An 18,930-nucleotide genomic window follows, 5' to 3' on the forward strand; every position below is an offset into this window, starting at 1 on the left:
ATGAATTGCTTTTGGGTAAACATAAACATTTTGGCACAACTGCAGAAAAAGTTAACCTCGTGTGAACCAGTGACCTTAAGATTGCTGCAATTTCAAGTACTCTCTGCTGCTCTACCAACATTCCTATTGAAGGTCAACAAGTGAAGATTTCAGCTCTCAAGGAATGATCACTTGTTTGTCAAGCACATGTCAAAGTGCACTGCTGTCAAAAAGTTGGCGTAAGCCACAAGAAAATATGCAATCCTTCGAGCAGGATTTGAACCAGCGACCTAAGGATTCCCACAATTTCAGCTACAGTCCTCCGCTCTACCAACTGAGCTATCGAAGGGTGACACATGCTTCCTAACGCCATAACCTAGATGGTCATAAGTTCAGCAGAAGCATATGTTCCCTTTAATAAGTTATTCTGCAGAGTTTGGTGGTTTCGTGGAGATGTGGGAATTGAACGCGGTCTTCCTACCTGAAACAAAGGCTCTCTTCCATTAAACTACATCCCCTGAGATTGCAAGTAGTTGCCTTTGGGAATAGAGAAAAAGTGAGCCGAGGGTGGAGAATGCTCTTTAGCCCCCTCACTGCAAGCTGGCTTTTGATCTCTCCCGGTGGTCTATTGGTTAGGATTTGATGCTCTGACTGCTGCACCACGGAATCGATTCCCGGTCAGAGAATTAATTGCTTTTGGGCAAACATAAGGCAAACATAAACATTTTGGCACAACTGCAGAAAAAGTTAACCTCGTGTGAACCAGTGACCTTAAGATTGCTGCAATTTCAAGGACTCTCTGCTGCTCTACCAACATTCCTATTGAAGGTCAACAAGTGAAGATTTCAGCTCTCAAGGAATGATCACTTGTTTGTCAAGCACATGTCAAAGTGCACTGCTGTCAAAAAGTTGGCGTAAGCCACAAGAAAATGTACAATCCTTCGAGCAGGATTTGAACCAGCGACCTAAGGATTCCCACAATTTCAGCTACAGTCCTCCACGATACCAACTGAGCTATCGAAGGTTGACACATGCTTCCTAACGCCATAACCTAGATGGTCAGAAGTTCAGCAGAAGCATATGTTCCCTTTAATAAGTTAATCTCCAGAGTTTGGTGGTTTCGTGGAGATGTGGGAATTGAATGCGGTCTTCCTACCTGAAACAAAGGCTCTCTTCCATTAAACTACATCCCCTGAGATTGCAAGTAGTTGCCTTTGGGAATAGAGAAAAAGTGAGCCAAGGGTGAAGAATGCTCTTTAGCCCCCTCACTGCAAGCTGGCTTTTGACCTCTCCCGGTGGTCTATTGGTTAGGATTTGATGCTCTGACTGCTGCACCACGGAATCGATTCCCGGTAAGGGAATGAATTGCTTTTGGGTAAACATAAACATTTTGGCACAACTGCAGAAAAAGTTAACCTCGTGTGAACCAGTGACCTTAAGATTGCTGCAATTTCAAGTACTCTCTGCTGCTCTACCAACATTCCTATTGAATGTCAACAAGTGAAGATTTCAGCTCTAAAAGGAATGATCACTTGTTTGTCAAGCACATGTCAAATTGCACTGCTGTCAAAAAGTTGGCGCAAGACACAAGAAAATATGCAATCCTTCGAGCAGGATTTGAACCAGCGACCTAAGGATTCGCACAATTTCAGCTACAGTCCTCCACTCTACCAACTGAGCTATCGAAGGTTGACAAACGCTTCCTATGGCCATCACCTAGATGGTCAGAAGTTCAGCAGAAGCATATGTTCCCTTTAATAAGTTAATCTGCAGAGTTTGGTGGTTTTGTGGAGATGTGGGAATTGAACCCGGTCTTCCTACCTGAAACAAAGGCTCTCTTCCATTAAACTACATCCCCTGAGATTGCAAGTAGTTGCCTGCACCACGGAATCGATTCCCGGTCAGGGAATGAATTGCTTTTGGGCAAACATAAGGCAAACATAAAAAATTTGGCACAACTGCAGAAAAAGTTAACCTCGTGTGAACCAGTGACCTTAAGATTGCTGCAATTTCAAGTACTCTCTGCTGCTCTACCAACATTCCTATTGAAGGTCAACAAGTGAAGATTTCAGCTCTCAAGGAATGATCACTTGTTTGTCAAGCACATGTCAAAGTGCACTGCTGTCAAAAAGTTGGCGTAAGACACAAAAAAATATGCAATCCTTCGAGAAGGATTTGAACCAACAACCTAAGGATTCCTACAATTTCAGCTACAGTCCTCCGCTCTACCAACTGAGCTATCGAAGGTTGACAAATGCTTCCTAACGCCATCACCTAGATGGTCAGAAGTTCAGCAAAAGCATATGTTCCCTTTAATAAGTTAATCTGCAGAGTTTGGTGGTATTGTGGAGATGTGGGAATAGAACCCGGTCTTCCTACCTGAAACAAAGGCTCTATTCCATTAAACTACATCCCCTGAGATTGCAAGTAGTTGCCTTTGGGAATAGAGAAAAAGTGAGCCGAGGGTGAAGAATGCTCTTTAGCCCCCTCACTGTAAGCTGGCTTTTGATCTCTCCCGGTGGTCTATTGGTTAGGATTTGATGCTCTGACTGCTGCACCACGGAATTGATTCCCGTTCAGGGAATGAATTGCTTTTGGGCAAACATAAGGCAAACATCAACATTTTGGCACAACTGCAGAAAAAGTTAACCTTGTGAGAACCAGTGACCTTAAGATTGCTGCAATTTCAAGTACTCTCTGCTGCTCTACCAACATTCCTATTGAAGGTCAACAAGTGAAGATTTCAGCTCTCAAGGAATGATCACTTGTTTGTCAAGCACATGTCAAAGTGCACTGCTGTCAAAAAGTTGGCGTAAGACACAAAAAAATATGCAATCCTTCGAGAAGGATTTGAACCAGCGACCTAAGGATTCCTACAATTTCAGCTACAGTCCTCCGCTCTACCAACTGAGCTATCGAAGGTTGACAAATGCTTCCTAACGCCATCACCTAGATGGTCAGAAGTTCAGCAGAAGCATATGTTCCCTTTAATAAGTTAATCTGCAGAGTTTGGTGGTATTGTGGAGATGTGGGAATTGAACCCGGTCTTCCTACCTGAAACAAAGGCTCTATTCCATTAAACTACATCCCCTGAGATTGCAAGTAGTTGCCTTTGGGAATAGAGAAAAAGTGAGCCGAGGGTGAAGAATGCTCTTTAGCCCCCTCACTGCAAGCTGGCTTTTGATCTCTCCCGGTGGTCTATTGGTTAGGATTTGATGCTCTGACTGCTGCACCACGGAATTGATTCCCGTTCAGGGAATGAATTGCTTTTGGGCAAACATAAGGCAAACATCAACATTTTGGCACAACTGCAGAAAAAGTGAACCTCGTGAGAACCAGTGACCTTAAGATTGCTGCAATTTCAAGTACTCTCTGCTGCTCTACCAACATTCCTATTGAAGGTCAACAAGTGAAGATTTCAGCTCTCAAGGAATGATCACTTGTTTGTCAAGCACATGTCAAAGTGCACTGCTGTCAAAAAGTTGGCGTAAGACACAAAAAAATATGCAATCCTTCGAGAAGGATTTGAACCAGCTACCTAAGGATTCCTACAATTTCAGCTACAGTCCTCCGCTCTACCAACTGAGCTATCGAAGGTTGACAAATGCTTCCTAACGCCATCACCTAGATGGTCAGAAGTTCAGCAGAAGCATATGTTCCCTTTAATAAGTTAATCTGCAGAGTTTGGTGGTATTGTGGAGATGTGGGAATTGAACCCGGTCTTCCTACCTGAAACAAAGGCTCTATTCCATTAAACTACATCCCCTGAGATTGCAAGTAGTTGCCTTTGGGAATAGAGAAAAAGTGAGCCGAGGGTGAAGAATGCTCTTTAGCCCCCTCACTGCAAGCTGGCTTTTGATCTCTCCCGGTGGTCTATTGGTTAGGATTTGATGCTCTGACTGCTGCACCACGGAATTGATTCCCGTTCAGGGAATGAATTGCTTTTGGGCAAACATAAGGCAAACATCAACATTTTGGCACAACTGCAGAAAAAGTGAACCTCGTGAGAACCAGTGACCTTAAGATTGCTGCAATTTCAAGTACTCTCTGCTGCTCTATCAACATTCCTATTGAAGGTCAACAAGTGAAGATTTCAGCTCTCAAGGAATGATCACTTGTTGTCAAGCACATGTCAAAGTGCACTGCTGTCAAAAAGTTGGCGTAAGACACAAAAAAATATGCAATCCTTCGAGAAGGATTTGAACCAGCGACCTAAGGATTCCTACAATTTCAGCTACAGTCCTCCGCTCTACCAACTGAGCTATCGAAGGTTGACAAATGCTTCCTAACGCCATCACCTAGATGGTCAGAAGTTCAGCAGAAGCATATGTTCCCTTTAATAAGTTAATCTGCAGAGTTTGGTGGTATTGTGGAGATGTGGGAATTGAACCCGGTCTTCCTACCTGAAACAAAGGCTCTATTCCATTAAACTACATCCCCTGAGATTGCAAGTAGTTGCCTTTGGGAATAGAGAAAAAGTGAGCCGAGGGTGAAGAATGCTCTTTAGCCCCCTCACTGCAAGCTGGCTTTTGATCTCTCCCGGTGGTCTATTGGTTAGGATTTGATGCTCTGACTGCTGCACCACGGAATTGATTCCCGTTCAGGGAATGAATTGCTTTTGGGCAAACATAAGGCAAACATCAACATTTTGGCACAACTGCAGAAAAAGTGAACCTCGTGAGAACCAGTGACCTTAAGATTGCTGCAATTTCAAGTACTCTCTGCTGCTCTACCAACATTCCTATTGAAGGTCAACAAGTGAAGATTTCAGCTCTCAAGGAATGATCACTTGTTTGTCAAGCACATGTCAAAGTGCACTGCTGTCAAAAAGTTGGCGTAAGACACCAGAAAATATGCAATCCTTCGAGCAGGATTTGAACCAGCGACCTAAGGATTCCCAAAATTTCAGCTACAGTCCTCCGCTCTACCAACTGAGCTATCGAAGGTTGACAAATGCTTCCTAACGCCATAACCTAGATGGTCAGAAGTTCAGCAGAAGCATATGTTCCCTTTAATAAGTTAATCTGCAGAGTTTGGTGGTTTTGTGGAGATGTGGGAATTGAACCCGGTCTTCCTACCTGAAACAAAGGCTCTCTTCCATTAAACTACATCCCCTGAGATTGCAAGTAGTTGCCTTTGGGAATAGAGAAAAAGTGAGCCGAGGGTGAAGAATGCTCTTTAGCCCCCTCACTGCAAGCTGGCTTTTGATCTCTCCCGGTGGTCTATTGGTTAGGATTTGATGCTTTGACTGCTGCACCACGGAATCGATTCCCGGTCAGGGAATGAATTGCTTTTGGGCAAACATAAGGCAAACATAAAAAATTTGGCACAACTGCAGAAAAAGTTAACCTCGTGTGAACCAGTGACCTTAAGATTGCTGCAATTTCAAGTACTCTCTGCTGCTCTACCAACATTCCTATTGAAGGTCAACAAGTGAAGATTTCAGCTCTCAAGGAATGATCACTTGTTTGTCAAGCACATGTCAAAGTGCACTGCTGTCAAAAAGTTGGCGTAAGACACAAAAAAATATGCAATCCTTCGAGAAGGATTTGAACCAACAACCTAAGGATTCCTACAATTTCAGCTACAGTCCTCCGCTCTAACAACTGAGCTATCGAAGGTTGACAAATGCTTCCTAACGCCATCACCTAGATGGTCAGAAGTTCAGCAGAAGCATATGTTCCCTTTAATAAGTTAATCTGCAGAGTTTGGTGGTATTGTGGAGATGTGGGAATAGAACCCGGTCTTCCTACCTGAAACAAAGGCTCTATTCCATTAAACTACATCCCCTGAGATTGCAAGTAGTTGCCTTTGGGAATAGAGAAAAAGTGAGCCGAGGGTGAAGAATGCTCTTTAGCCCCCTCACTGTAAGCTGGCTTTTGATCTCTCCCGGTGGTCTATTGGTTAGGATTTGATGCTCTGACTGCTGCACCACGGAATTGATTCCCGTTCAGGGAATGAATTGCTTTTGGGCAAACATAAGGCAAACATCAACATTTTGGCACAACTGCAGAAAAAGTTAACCTTGTGAGAACCAGTGACCTTAAGATTGCTGCAATTTCAAGTACTCTCTGCTGCTCTACCAACATTCCTATTGAAGGTCAACAAGTGAAGATTTCAGCTCTCAAGGAATGATCACTTGTTTGTCAAGCACATGTCGAAGTGCACTGCTGTCAAAAAGTTGGCGTAAGACACAAAAAAATATGCAATCCTTCGAGAAGGATTTGAACCAGCGACCTAAGGATTCCTACAATTTCAGCTACAGTCCTCCGCTCTACCAACTGAGCTATCGAAGGTTGACAAATGCTTCCTAACGCCATCACCTAGATGGTCAGAAGTTCAGCAGAAGCATATGTTCCCTTTAATAAGTTAATCTGCAGAGTTTGGTGGTATTGTGGAGATGTGGGAATTGAACCCGGTCTTCCTACCTGAAACAAAGGCTCTATTCCATTAAACTACATCCCCTGAGATTGCAAGTAGTTGCCTTTGGGAATAGAGAAAAAGTGAGCCGAGGGTGAAGAATGCTCTTTAGCCCCCTCACTGCAAGCTGGCTTTTGATCTCTCCCGGTGGTCTATTGGTTAGGATTTGATGCTCTGACTGCTGCACCACGGAATTGATTCCCGTTCAGGGAATGAATTGCTTTTGGGCAAACATAAGGCAAACATCAACATTTTGGCACAACTGCAGAAAAAGTGAACCTCGTGAGAACCAGTGACCTTAAGATTGCTGCAATTTCAAGTACTCTCTGCTGCTCTACCAACATTCCTATTGAAGGTCAACAAGTGAAGATTTCAGCTCTCAAGGAATGATCACTTGTTTGTCAAGCACATGTCAAAGTGCACTGCTGTCAAAAAGTTGGCGTAAGACACAAAAAAATATGCAATCCTTCGAGAAGGATTTGAACCAGCTACCTAAGGATTCCTACAATTTCAGCTACAGTCCTCCGCTCTACCAACTGCGCTATCGAAGGTTGACAAATGCTTCCTAACGCCATCACCTAGATGGTCAGAAGTTCAGCAGAAGCATATGTTCCCTTTAATAAGTTAATCTGCAGAGTTTGGTGGTATTGTGGAGATGTGGGAATTGAACCCGGTCTTCCTACCTGAAACAAAGGCTCTATTCCATTAAACTACATCCCCTGAGATTGCAAGTAGTTGCCTTTGGGAATAGAGAAAAAGTGAGCCGAGGGTGAAGAATGCTCTTTAGCCCCCTCACTGCAAGCTGGCTTTTGATCTCTCCCGGTGGTCTATTGGTTAGGATTTGATGCTCTGACTGCTGCACCACGGAATTGATTCCCGTTCAGGGAATGAATTGCTTTTGGGCAAACATAAGGCAAACATCAACATTTTGGCACAACTGCAGAAAAAGTGAACCTCGTGAGAACCAGTGACCTTAAGATTGCTGCAATTTCAAGTACTCTCTGCTGCTCTACCAACATTCCTATTGAAGGTCAACAAGTGAAGATTTCAGCTCTCAAGGAATGATCACTTGTTGTCAAGCACATGTCAAAGTGCACTGCTGTCAAAAAGTTGGCGTAAGACACAAAAAAATATGCAATCCTTCGAGAAGGATTTGAACCAGCGACCTAAGGATTCCTACAATTTCAGCTACAGTCCTTCGCTCTACCAACTGAGCTATCGAAGGTTGACAAATGCTTCCTAACGCCATCACCTAGATGGTCAGAAGTTCAGCAGAAGCATATGTTCCCTTTAATAAGTTAATCTGCAGAGTTTGGTGGTATTGTGGAGATGTGGGAATTGAACCCGGTCTTCCTACCTGAAACAAAGGCTCTATTCCATTAAACTACATCCCCTGAGATTGCAAGTAGTTGCCTTTGGGAATAGAGAAAAAGTGAGCCGAGGGTGAAGAATGCTCTTTAGCCCCCTCACTGCAAGCTGGCTTTTGATCTCTCCCGGTGGTCTATTGGTTAGGATTTGATGCTCTGACTGCTGCACCACGGAATTGATTCCCGTTCAGGGAATGAATTGCTTTTGGGCAAACATAAGGCAAACATCAACATTTTGGCACAACTGCAGAAAAAGTGAACCTCGTGAGAACCAGTGACCTTAAGATTGCTGCAATTTCAAGTACTCTCTGCTGCTCTACCAACATTCCTATTGAAGGTCAACAAGTGAAGATTTCAGCTCTCAAGGAATGATCACTTGTTTGTCAAGCACATGTCAAAGTGCACTGCTGTCAAAAAGTTGGCGTAAGACACCAGAAAATATGCAATCCTTCGAGCAGGATTTGAACCAGCGACCTAAGGATTCCCAAAATTTCAGCTACAGTCCTCCGCTCTACCAACTGAGCTATCGAAGGTTGACAAAAACTTCCTAACGCCATAACCTAGATGGTCAGAAGTTCAGCAGAAGCATATGTTCCCTTTAATAAGTTAATCTGCAGAGTTTGGTGGTTTTGTGGAGATGTGGGAATTGAACCCGGTCTTCCTACCTGAAACAAAGGTTCTCTTCCATTAAACTACATCCCCTGAGATTGCAAGTAGTTGCCTTTGGGAATAGAGAAAAAGTGAGCCGAGGGTGAAGAATGCTCTTTAGCCCCCTCACTGCAAGCTGGCTTTTGATCTCTCCCGGTGGTCTATTGGTTAGGATTTGATGCTTTGACTGCTGCACCACGGAATCGATTCCCGGTCAGGGAATGAATTGCTTTTGGGCAAACATAAGGCAAACATAAAAAATTTGGCACAACTGCAGAAAAAGTTAACCTCGTGTGAACCAGTGACCTTAAGATTGCTGCAATTTCAAGTACTCTCTGCTGCTCTACCAACATTCCTATTGAAGGTCAACAAGTGAAGATTTCAGCTCTCAAGGAATGATCACTTGTTTGTCAAGCACATGTCAAAGTGCACTGCTGTCAAAAAGTTGGCGTAAGACACAAAAAAATATGCAATCCTTCGAGAAGGATTTGAACCAGCAACCTAAGGATTCCTACAATTACAGCTACAGTCCTCCGCTCTACCAACTGAGCTATCGAAGGTTGACAAATGCTTCCTAACGCCATCACCTAGATGGTCAGAAGTTCAGCAGAAGCATATGTTCCCTTTAATAAGTTAATCTGCAGAGTTTGGTGGTATTGTGGAGATGTGGGAATAGAACCCGGTCTTCCTACCTGAAACAAAGGCTCTATTCCATTAAACTACATCCCCTGAGATTGCAAGTAGTTGCCTTTGGGAATAGAGAAAAAGTGAGCCGAGGGTGAAGAATGCTCTTTAGCCCCCTCACTGCAAGCTGGCTTTTGATCTCTCCCGGTGGTCTATTGGTTAGGATTTGATGCTTTGACTGCTGCACCACGGAATCGATTCCCGGTCAGGGAATGAATTGCTTTTGGGCAAACATAAGGCAAACATAAAAAATTTGGCACAACTGCAGAAAAAGTTAACCTCGTGTGAACCAGTGACCTTAAGATTGCTGCAATTTCAAGTACTCTCTGCTGCTCTACCAACATTCCTATTGAAGGTCAACAAGTGAAGATTTCAGCTCTCAAGGAATGATCACTTGTTTGTCAAGCACATGTCAAAGTGCACTGCTGTCAAAAAGTTGGCGTAAGACACAAAAAAATATGCAATCCTTCGAGAAGGATTTGAGCCAGCGACCTAAGGATTCCTACAATTTCAGCTACAGTCCTCCGCTCTACCAACTGAGCTATCGAAGGTTGACAAATGCTTCCTAATGCCATCACCTAGATGGTCAGAAGTTCAGCAGAAGCATATGTTCCCTTTAATAAGTTAATCTGCAGAGTTTGGTGGTATTGTGGAGATGTGGGAATTGAACCCGGTCTTCCTACCTGAAACAAAGGCTCTATTCCATTAAACTACATCCCCTGAGATTGCAAGTAGTTGCCTTTGGGAATAGAGAAAAAGTGAGCCGAGGGTGAAGAATGCTCTTTAGCCCCCTCACTGCAAGCTGGCTTTTGATCTCTCCCGGTGGTCTATTGGTTAGGATTTGATGCTTTGACTGCTGCACCACGGAATCGATTCCCGGTCAGGGAATGAATTGCTTTTGGGCAAACATAAGGCAAACATAAAAAATTTGGCACAACTGCAGAAAAAGTTAACCTCGTGTGAACCAGTGACCTTAAGATTGCTGCAATTTCAAGTACTCTCTGCTGCTCTACCAACATTCCTATTGAAGGTCAACAAGTGAAGATTTCAGCTCTCAAGGAATGATCACTTGTTTGTCAAGCACATGTCAAAGTGCACTGCTGTCAAAAAGTTGGCGTAAGACACAAAAAAATATGCAATCCTTCGAGAAGGATTTGAGCCAGCGACCTAAGGATTCCTACAATTTCAGCTACAGTCCTCCACTCTACCAACTGAGCTATCGAAGGTTGACAAATTCTTCCTAATGCCATCACCTAGATGGTCAGAAGTTCAGCAGAAGCATATGTTCCCTTTAATAAGTTAATCTGCAGAGTTTGGTGGTATTGTGGAGATGTGGGAATTGAACCCGGTCTTCCTACCTGAAACAAAGGCTCTCTTCCATTAAACTACATCCCCTGAGATTGCAAGTAGTTGCCTTTGGGAATAGAGAAAAAGTGAGCCGAGGGTGAAGAATGCTCTTTAGCCCCCTCACTGCAAGCTGGCTTTTGATCTCTCCCGGTGGTCTATTGGTTAGGATTTGATGCTTTGACTGCTGCACCACGGAATCGATTCCCGGTCAGGGAATGAATTGCTTTTGGGCAAACATAAGGCAAACATAAAAAATTTGGCACAACTGCAGAAAAAGTTAACCTCGTGTGAACCAGTGACCTTAAGATTGCTGCAATTTCAAGTACTCTCTGCTGCTCTACCAACATTCCTATTGAAGGTCAACAAGTGAAGATTTCAGCTCTCAAGGAATGATCACTTGTTTGTCAAGCACATGTCAAAGTGCACTGCTGTCAAAAAGTTGGCGTAAGACACAAAAAAATATGCAATCCTTCGAGAAGGATTTGAGCCAGCGACCTAAGGATTCCTACAATTTCAGCTACAGTCCTCCGCTCTACCAACTGAGCTGTCGAAGGTTGACAAATGCTTCCTAATGCCATCACCTAGATGGTCAGAAGTTCAGCAGAAGCATATGTTCCCTTTAATAAGTTAATCTGCAGAGTTTGGTGGTATTGTGGAGATGTGGGAATTGAACCCGGTCTTCCTACCTGAAACAAAGGCTCTATTCCATTAAACTACATCCCCTGAGATTGCAAGTAGTTGCCTTTGGGAATAGAGAAAAAGTGAGCCGAGGGTGAAGAATGCTCTTTAGCCCCCTCACTGCAAGCTGGCTTTTGATCTCTCCCGGTGGTCTATTGGTTAGGATTTGATGCTTTGACTGCTGCACCACGGAATCGATTCCCGGTCAGGGAATGAATTGCTTTTGGGCAAACATAAGGCAAACATAAAAAATTTGGCACAACTGCAGAAAAAGTTAACCTCGTGTGAACCAGTGACCTTAAGATTGCTGCAATTTCAAGTACTCTCTGCTGCTCTACCAACATTCCTATTGAAGGTCAACAAGTGAAGATTTCAGCTCTCAAGGAATGATCACTTGTTTGTCAAGCACATGTCAAAGTGCACTGCTGTCAAAAAGTTGGCGTAAGACACAAAAAAATATGCAATCCTTCGAGAAGGATTTGAGCCAGCGACCTAAGGATTCCTACAATTTCAGCTACAGTCCTCCACTCTACCAACTGAGCTATCGAAGGTTGACAAATTCTTCCTAATGCCATCACCTAGATGGTCAGAAGTTCAGCAGAAGCATATGTTCCCTTTAATAAGTTAATCTGCAGAGTTTGGTGGTATTGTGGAGATGTGGGAATTGAACCCGGTCTTCCTACCTGAAACAAAGGCTCTCTTCCATTAAACTACATCCCCTGAGATTGCAAGTAGTTGCCTTTGGGAATAGAGAAAAAGTGAGCCGAGGGTGAAGAATGCTCTTTAGCCCCCTCACTGCAAGCTGGCTTTTGATCTCTCCCGGTGGTCTATTGGTTAGGATTTGATGCTTTGACTGCTGCACCACGGAATCGATTCCCGGTCAGGGAATGAATTGCTTTTGGGCAAACATAAGGCAAACATAAAAAATTTGGCACAACTGCAGAAAAAGTTAACCTCGTGTGAACCAGTGACCTTAAGATTGCTGCAATTTCAAGTACTCTCTGCTGCTCTACCAACATTCCTATTGAAGGTCAACAAGTGAAGATTTCAGCTCTCAAGGAATGATCACTTGTTTGTCAAGCACATGTCAAAGTGCACTGCTGTCAAAAAGTTGGCGTAAGACACAAAAAAATATGCAATCCTTCGAGAAGGATTTGAGCCAGCGACCTAAGGATTCCTACAATTTCAGCTACAGTCCTCCGCTCTACCAACTGAGCTGTCGAAGGTTGACAAATGCTTCCTAATGCCATCACCTAGATGGTCAGAAGTTCAGCAGAAGCATATGTTCCCTTTAATAAGTTAATCTGCAGAGTTTGGTGGTATTGTGGAGATGTGGGAATTGAACCCGGTCTTCCTACCTGAAACAAAGGCTCTATTCCATTAAACTACATCCCCTGAGATTGCAAGTAGTTGCCTTTGGGAATAGAGAAAAAGTGAGCCGAGGGTGAAGAATGCTCTTTAGCCCCCTCACTGCAAGCTGGCTTTTGATCTCTCCCGGTGGTCTATTGGTTAGGATTTGATGCTCTGACTGCTGCACCACGGAATTGATTCCCGTTCAGGGAATGAATTGCTTTTGGGCAAACATAAGGCAAACATCAACATTTTGGCACAACTGCAGAAAAAGTGAACCTCGTGAGAACCAGTGACCTTAAGATTGCTGCAATTTCAAGTACTCTCTGCTGCTCTACCAACATTCCTATTGAAGGTCAACAAGTGAAGATTTCAGCTCTCAAGGAATGATCACTTGTTTGTCAAGCACATGTCAAAGTGCACTGCTGTCAAAAAGTTGGCGTAAGACACAAGAAAATATGCAATCCTTCGAGCAGGATTTGAACCAGCGACCTAAGGATTCCCACAATTTCAGCTACAGTCCTCCGCTCTACCAACTGAGCTATCGAAGGTTGACAAATGCTTCCTAACGCCATAACCTAGATGGTCAGAAGTTCAGCAGAAGCATATGTTCCCTTTAATAAGTTAATCTGCAGAGTTTGGTGGTTTTGTTGAGATGTGGGAATTGAACCCGGTCTTCCTACCTGAAACAAAGGCTCTCTTCCATTAAACTACATCCCCTGAGATTGCAAGTAGTTGCCTTTGGGAATAGAGAAAAAGTGAGCCGAGGGTGAAGAATGCTCTTTAGCCCCCTCACTGCAAGCTGGCTTTTGATCTCTCCCGGTGGTCTATTGGTTAGGATTTGATGCTCTGACTGCTGCACCACGGAATTGATTCCCGTTCAGGGAATGAATTGCTTTTGGGCAAACATAAGGCAAACATCAACATTTTGGCACAACTGCAGAAAAAGTTAACCTCGTGAGAACCAGTGACCTTAAGATTGCTGCAATTTCAAGTACTCTCTGCTGCTCTACCAACATTCCTATTGAAGGTCAACAAGTGAAGATTTCAGCTCTCAAGGAATGATCACTTGTTTGTCAAGCACATGTCAAAGTGCACTGCTGTCAAAAAGTTGGCGTAAGACACAAGAAAATATGCAATCCTTCGAGCAGGATTTGAACCAGCGACCTAAGGATTCCCACAATTTCAACTACAGTCCTCCGCTCTACCAACTGAGCTATCGAAGGTTGACAAATGCTTCCTAACGCCATAACCTAGATGGTCAGAAGTTCAGCAGAAGCATATGTTCCCTTTAATAAGTTAATCTGCAGAGTTTGGTGGTTTTGTGGAGATGTGGGAATTGAACCCGGTCTTCCTACCTGAAACAAAGGCTCTCTTCCATTAAACTACATCCCCTGAGATTGCAAGTAGTTGCCTTTGGGAATAGAGAAAAAGTGAGCCGAGGGTGAAGAATGCTCTTTAGCCCCCTCACTGCAAGCTGGCTTTTGATCTCTCCCGGTGGTCTATTGGTTAGGATTTGATGCTTTGACTGCTGCACCACGGAATCGATTCCCGGTCAGGGAATGAATTGCTTTTGGGCAAACATAAGGCAAACATAAAAAATTTGGCACAACTGCAGAAAAAGTTAACCTCGTGTGAACCAGTGACCTTAAGATTGCTGCAATTTCAAGTACTCTCTGCTGCTCTACCAACATTCCTATTGAAGGTCAACAAGTGAAGATTTCAGCTCTCAAGGAATGATCACTTGTTTGTCAAGCACATGTCAAAGTGCACTGCTGTCAAAAAGTTGGCGTAAGACACAAAAAAATATGCAATCCTTCGAGAAGGATTTGAGCCAGCGACCTAAGGATTCCTACAATTTCAGCTACAGTCCTCCACTCTACCAACTGAGCTATCAAAGGTTGACAAATGCTTCCTAATGCCATCACCTAGATGGTCAGAAGTTCAGCAGAAGCATATGTTCCCTTTAATAAGTTAATCTGCAGAGTTTGGTGGTATTGTGGAGATGTGGGAATTGAACCCGGTCTTCCTACCTGAAACAAAGGCTCTCTTCCATTAAACTACATCCCCTGAGATTGCAAGTAGTTGCCTTTGGGAATAGAGAAAAAGTGAGCCGAGGGTGAAGAATGCTCTTTAGCCCCCTCACTGCAAGCTGGCTTTTGATCTCTCCCGGTGGTCTATTGGTTAGGATTTGATGCTTTGACTGCTGCACCACGGAATCGATTCCCGGTCAGGGAATGAATTGCTTTTGGGCAAACATAAGGCAAACATAAAAAATTTGGCACAACTGCAGAAAAAGTTAACCTCGTGTGAACCAGTGACCTTAAGATTGCTGCAATTTCAAGTACTCTCTGCTGCTCTACCAACATTCCTATTGAAGGTCAACAAGTGAAGATTTCAGCTCTCAAGGAATGATCACTTGTTTGTCAAGCACATGTCAAAGTGCACTGCTGTCAAAAAGTTGGCGTAAGACACAAAAAAATATGCAATCCTTCGAGAAGGATTTGAGCCAGCGACCTAAGGATTCCTACAATTTCAGCTACAGTCCTCCGCTCTACCAACTGAGCTATCGAAGGTTGACAAATGCTTCCTAATGCCATCACCTAGATGGTCAGAAGTTCAGCAGAAGCATATGTTCCCTTTAATAAGTTAATCTGCAGAGTTTGGTGGTATTGTGGAGATGTGGGAATTGAACCCGGTCTTCCTACCTGAAACAAAGGCTCTATTCCATTAAACTACATCCCCTGAGATTGCAAGTAGTTGCCTTTGGGAATAGAGAAAAAGTGAGCCGAGGGTGAAGAATGCTCTTTAGCCCCCTCACTGCAAGCTGGCTTTTGATCTCTCCCGGTGGTCTATTGGTTAGGATTTGATGCTCTGACTGCTGCACCACGGAATTGATTCCCGTTCAGGGAATGAATTGCTTTTGGGCAAACATAAGGCAAACATCAACATTTTGGCACAACTGCAGAAAAAGTGAACCTCGTGAGAACCAGTGACCTTAAGATTGCTGCAATTTCAAGTACTCTCTGCTGCTCTACCAACATTCCTATTGAAGGTCAACAAGTGAAGATTTCAGCTCTCAAGGAATGATCACTTGTTTGTCAAGCACATGTCAAAGTGCACTGCTGTCAAAAAGTTGGCGTAAGACACAAGAAAATATGCAATCCTTCGAGCAGGATTTGAACCAGCGACCTAAGGATTCCCACAATTTCAGCTACAGTCCTCCGCTCTACCAACTGAGCTATCGAAGGTTGACAAATGCTTCCTAACGCCATAACCTAGATGGTCAGAAGTTCAGCAGAAGCATATGTTCCCTTTAATAAGTTAATCTGCAGAGTTTGGTGGTTTTGTGGAGATGTGGGAATTGAACCCGGTCTTCCTACCTGAAACAAAGGCTCTCTTCCATTAAACTACATCCCCTGAGATTGCAAGTAGTTGCCTTTGGGAATAGAGAAAAAGTGAGCCGAGGGTGAAGAATGCTCTTTAGCCCCCTCACTGCAAGCTGGCTTTTGATCTCTCCCGGTGGTCTATTGGTTAGGATTTGATGCTCTGACTGCTGCACCACGGAATTGATTCCCGTTCAGGGAATGAATTGCTTTTGGGCAAACATAAGGCAAACATCAACATTTTGGCACAACTGCAGAAAAAGTTAACCTCGTGAGAACCAGTGACCTTAAGATTGCTGCAATTTCAAGTACTCTCTGCTGCTCTACCAACATTCCTATTGAAGGTCAACAAGTGAAGATTTCAGCTCTCAAGGAATGATCACTTGTTTGTCAAGCACATGTCAAAGTGCACTGCTGTCAAAAAGTTGGCGTAAGACACAAGAAAATATGCAATCCTTCGAGCAGGATTTGAACCAGCGACCTAAGGATTCCCACAATTTCAGCTACAGTCCTCCGCTCTACCAACTGAGCTATCGAAGGTTGACAAATGCTTCCTAACGCCATAACCTAGATGGTCAGAAGTTCAGCAGAAGCATATGTTCCCTTTAATAAATTAATCTGCAGAGTTTGGTTGTTTTGTGGAGATGTGGGAATTGAACCCGGTCTTCCTACCTGAAACAAAGGCTCTCTTCCATTAAACTACATCCCCTGAGATTGCAAGTAGTTGCCTTTGGGAATAGAGAAAAAGTGAGCCGAGGGTGAAGAATGCTCTTTAGCCCCCTCACTGCAAGCTGGCTTTTGATCTCTCCCGGTGGTCTATTGGTTAGGATTTGATGCTCTGACTGCTGCACCACGGAATTGATTCCCGTTCAGGGAATGAATTGCTTTTGGGCAAACATAAGGCAAACATCAACATTTTGGCACAACTGCAGAAAAAGTTAACCTCGTGAGAACCAGTGACCTTAAGATTGCTGCAATTTCAAGTACTCTCTGCTGCTCTACCAACATTCCTATTGAAGGTCAACAAGTGAAGATTTCAGCTCTCAAGGAATGATCACTTGTTTGTCAAGCACATGTCAAAGTGCACTGCTGTCAAAAAGTTGGCGTAAGACACAAAAAAATATGCAATCCTTCGAGAAGGATTTGAGCCAGCGACCTAAGGATTCCTACAATTTCAGCTACAGTCCTCCGCTCTACCAACTGAGCTATCGAAGGTTGACAAATGCTTCCTAATGCCATCACCTAGATGGTCAGAAGTTCAGCAGAAGCATATGTTCCCTTTAATAAGTTAATCTGCAGAGTTTGGTGGTATTGTGGAGATGTGGGAATTGAACCCGGTCTTCCTACCTGAAACAAAGGCTCTATTCCATTAAACTACATCCCCTGAGATTGCAAGTAGTTGCCTTTGGGAATAGAGAAAAAGTGAGCCGAGGGTGAAGAATGCTCTTTAGCCCCCTCACTGCAAGCTGGCTTTTGATCTCTCCCGGTGGTCTATTGGTTAGGATTTGATGCTCTGACTGCTGCACCACGGAATTGATTCCCGTTCAGGGAATGAATTGCTTTTGGGCAAACATAAGGCAAACATCAACATTTTGGCACAACTGCAGAAAAAGTGAACCTCGTGAGAACCAGTGACCTTAAGATTGCTGCAATTTCAAGTACTCTCTGCTGCTCTACCAACATTCCTATTGAAGGTCAACAAGTGAAGATTTCAGCTCTCAAGGAATGATCACTTGTTTGTCAAGCACATGTCAAAGTGCACTGCTGTCAAAAAGTTGGCGTAAGACACAAGAAAATATGCAATCCTTCGAGCAGGATTTGAACCAGCGACCTAAGGATTCCCACAATTTCAGCTACAGTCCTCCGCTCTACCAACTGAGCTATCGAAGGTTGACAAATGCTTCCTAACGCCATAACCTAGATGGTCAGAAGTTCAGCAGAAGCATATGTTCCCTTTAATAAGTTAATCTGCAGAGTTTGGTGGTTTTGTGGAGATGTGGGAATTGAACCCGGTCTTCCTACCTGAAACAAAGGCTCTCTTCCATTAAACTACATCCCCTGAGATTGCAAGTAGTTGCCTTTGGGAATAGAGAAAAAGTGAGCCGAGGGTGAAGAATGCTCTTTAGCCCCCTCACTGCAAGCTGGCTTTTGATCTCTCCCGGTGGTCTATTGGTTAGGATTTGATGCTCTGACTGCTGCACCACGGAATTGATTCCCGTTCAGGGAATGAATTGCTTTTGGGCAAACATAAGGCAAACATCAACATTTTGGCACAACTGCAGAAAAAGTTAACCTCGTGAGAACCAGTGACCTTAAGATTGCTGCAATTTCAAGTACTCTCTGCTGCTCTACCAACATTCCTATTGAAGGTCAACAAGTGAAGATTTCAGCTCTCAAGGAATGATCACTTGTTTGTCAAGCACATGTCAAAGTGCACTGCTGTCAAAAAGTTGGCGTAAGACACAAGAAAATATGCAATCCTTCGAGCAGGATTTGAACCAGCGACCTAAGGATTCCCACAATTTCAGCTACAGTCCTCCGCTCTACCAACTGAGCTATCGAAGGTTGACAAATGCTTCCTAACGCCATAACCTAGATGGTCAGAAGTTCAGCAGAAGCATATGTTCCCTTTAATAAATTAATCTGCAGAGTTTGGTTGTTTTGTGGAGATGTGGGAATTGAACCCGGTCTTCCTACCTGAAACAAAGGCTCTCTTCCATTAAACTACATCCCCTGAGATTGCAAGTAGTTGCCTTTGGGAATAGAGAAAAAGTGAGCCGAGGGTGAAGAATGCTCTTTAGCCCCCTCACTGCAAGCTGGCTTTTGATCTCTCCCGGTGGTCTATTGGTTAGGATTTGATGCTTTGACTGCTGCACCACGGAATCGATTCCCGGTCAGGGAATGAATTGCTTTTGGGCAAACATAAGGCAAACATAAAAAATTTGGCACAACTGCAGAAAAAGTTAACCTCGTGTGAACCAGTGACCTTAAGATTGCTGCAATTTCAAGTACTCTCTGCTGCTCTACCAACATTCCTATCGAAGGTCAACAAGTAAATATTTCAGCTCTCA

General features: G+C 43.7%; 17 non-coding genes across 17 annotated transcripts; all 17 read right to left on the bottom strand.

Moving 5' to 3' along the window:
• Nucleotides 1-241: 241 nt before the first annotated feature.
• Nucleotides 242-328, bottom strand: trnay-gua. The gene is given in 2 exon segments: nucleotides 242-277; nucleotides 292-328. It is a non-coding gene; the product is annotated as a tRNA-Tyr (tRNA).
• A 1,253-nt stretch (nucleotides 329-1,581) lies between these two features.
• trnay-gua lies at nucleotides 1,582-1,668 on the bottom strand. Its single transcript is given in 2 exon segments — nucleotides 1,582-1,617; nucleotides 1,632-1,668. It is a non-coding gene; the product is annotated as a tRNA-Tyr (tRNA).
• A 471-nt stretch (nucleotides 1,669-2,139) lies between these two features.
• trnay-gua lies at nucleotides 2,140-2,226 on the bottom strand. The gene is given in 2 exon segments: nucleotides 2,140-2,175; nucleotides 2,190-2,226. It is a non-coding gene; the product is annotated as a tRNA-Tyr (tRNA).
• A 588-nt stretch (nucleotides 2,227-2,814) lies between these two features.
• On the bottom strand, nucleotides 2,815-2,901 carry trnay-gua. Its single transcript is given in 2 exon segments — nucleotides 2,815-2,850; nucleotides 2,865-2,901. It is a non-coding gene; the product is annotated as a tRNA-Tyr (tRNA).
• Nucleotides 2,902-3,489: 588 nt separating this feature from the next.
• Nucleotides 3,490-3,576, bottom strand: trnay-gua. The gene is given in 2 exon segments: nucleotides 3,490-3,525; nucleotides 3,540-3,576. It is a non-coding gene; the product is annotated as a tRNA-Tyr (tRNA).
• A 587-nt stretch (nucleotides 3,577-4,163) lies between these two features.
• trnay-gua lies at nucleotides 4,164-4,250 on the bottom strand. Its single transcript is given in 2 exon segments — nucleotides 4,164-4,199; nucleotides 4,214-4,250. It is a non-coding gene; the product is annotated as a tRNA-Tyr (tRNA).
• A 588-nt stretch (nucleotides 4,251-4,838) lies between these two features.
• Nucleotides 4,839-4,925, bottom strand: trnay-gua. The gene is given in 2 exon segments: nucleotides 4,839-4,874; nucleotides 4,889-4,925. It is a non-coding gene; the product is annotated as a tRNA-Tyr (tRNA).
• Nucleotides 4,926-6,188: 1,263 nt separating this feature from the next.
• Nucleotides 6,189-6,275, bottom strand: trnay-gua. Its single transcript is given in 2 exon segments — nucleotides 6,189-6,224; nucleotides 6,239-6,275. It is a non-coding gene; the product is annotated as a tRNA-Tyr (tRNA).
• Nucleotides 6,276-7,537: 1,262 nt separating this feature from the next.
• On the bottom strand, nucleotides 7,538-7,624 carry trnay-gua. Its single transcript is given in 2 exon segments — nucleotides 7,538-7,573; nucleotides 7,588-7,624. It is a non-coding gene; the product is annotated as a tRNA-Tyr (tRNA).
• Nucleotides 7,625-8,212: 588 nt separating this feature from the next.
• trnay-gua lies at nucleotides 8,213-8,299 on the bottom strand. Its single transcript is given in 2 exon segments — nucleotides 8,213-8,248; nucleotides 8,263-8,299. It is a non-coding gene; the product is annotated as a tRNA-Tyr (tRNA).
• A 588-nt stretch (nucleotides 8,300-8,887) lies between these two features.
• On the bottom strand, nucleotides 8,888-8,974 carry trnay-gua. The gene is given in 2 exon segments: nucleotides 8,888-8,923; nucleotides 8,938-8,974. It is a non-coding gene; the product is annotated as a tRNA-Tyr (tRNA).
• Nucleotides 8,975-12,937: 3,963 nt separating this feature from the next.
• trnay-gua lies at nucleotides 12,938-13,024 on the bottom strand. Its single transcript is given in 2 exon segments — nucleotides 12,938-12,973; nucleotides 12,988-13,024. It is a non-coding gene; the product is annotated as a tRNA-Tyr (tRNA).
• A 588-nt stretch (nucleotides 13,025-13,612) lies between these two features.
• On the bottom strand, nucleotides 13,613-13,699 carry trnay-gua. Its single transcript is given in 2 exon segments — nucleotides 13,613-13,648; nucleotides 13,663-13,699. It is a non-coding gene; the product is annotated as a tRNA-Tyr (tRNA).
• A 1,938-nt stretch (nucleotides 13,700-15,637) lies between these two features.
• Nucleotides 15,638-15,724, bottom strand: trnay-aua. Its single transcript is given in 2 exon segments — nucleotides 15,638-15,673; nucleotides 15,688-15,724. It is a non-coding gene; the product is annotated as a tRNA-Tyr (tRNA).
• A 588-nt stretch (nucleotides 15,725-16,312) lies between these two features.
• On the bottom strand, nucleotides 16,313-16,399 carry trnay-gua. Its single transcript is given in 2 exon segments — nucleotides 16,313-16,348; nucleotides 16,363-16,399. It is a non-coding gene; the product is annotated as a tRNA-Tyr (tRNA).
• Nucleotides 16,400-17,662: 1,263 nt separating this feature from the next.
• On the bottom strand, nucleotides 17,663-17,749 carry trnay-gua. Its single transcript is given in 2 exon segments — nucleotides 17,663-17,698; nucleotides 17,713-17,749. It is a non-coding gene; the product is annotated as a tRNA-Tyr (tRNA).
• A 588-nt stretch (nucleotides 17,750-18,337) lies between these two features.
• trnay-gua lies at nucleotides 18,338-18,424 on the bottom strand. The gene is given in 2 exon segments: nucleotides 18,338-18,373; nucleotides 18,388-18,424. It is a non-coding gene; the product is annotated as a tRNA-Tyr (tRNA).
• Nucleotides 18,425-18,930: the final 506 nt, after the last annotated feature.

The sequence above is a fragment of the Oncorhynchus mykiss genome, chromosome 21 (genome assembly GCF_013265735.2).
Source record: "Oncorhynchus mykiss isolate Arlee chromosome 21, USDA_OmykA_1.1, whole genome shotgun sequence".
NCBI lineage: Eukaryota > Metazoa > Chordata > Actinopteri > Salmoniformes > Salmonidae > Oncorhynchus > Oncorhynchus mykiss.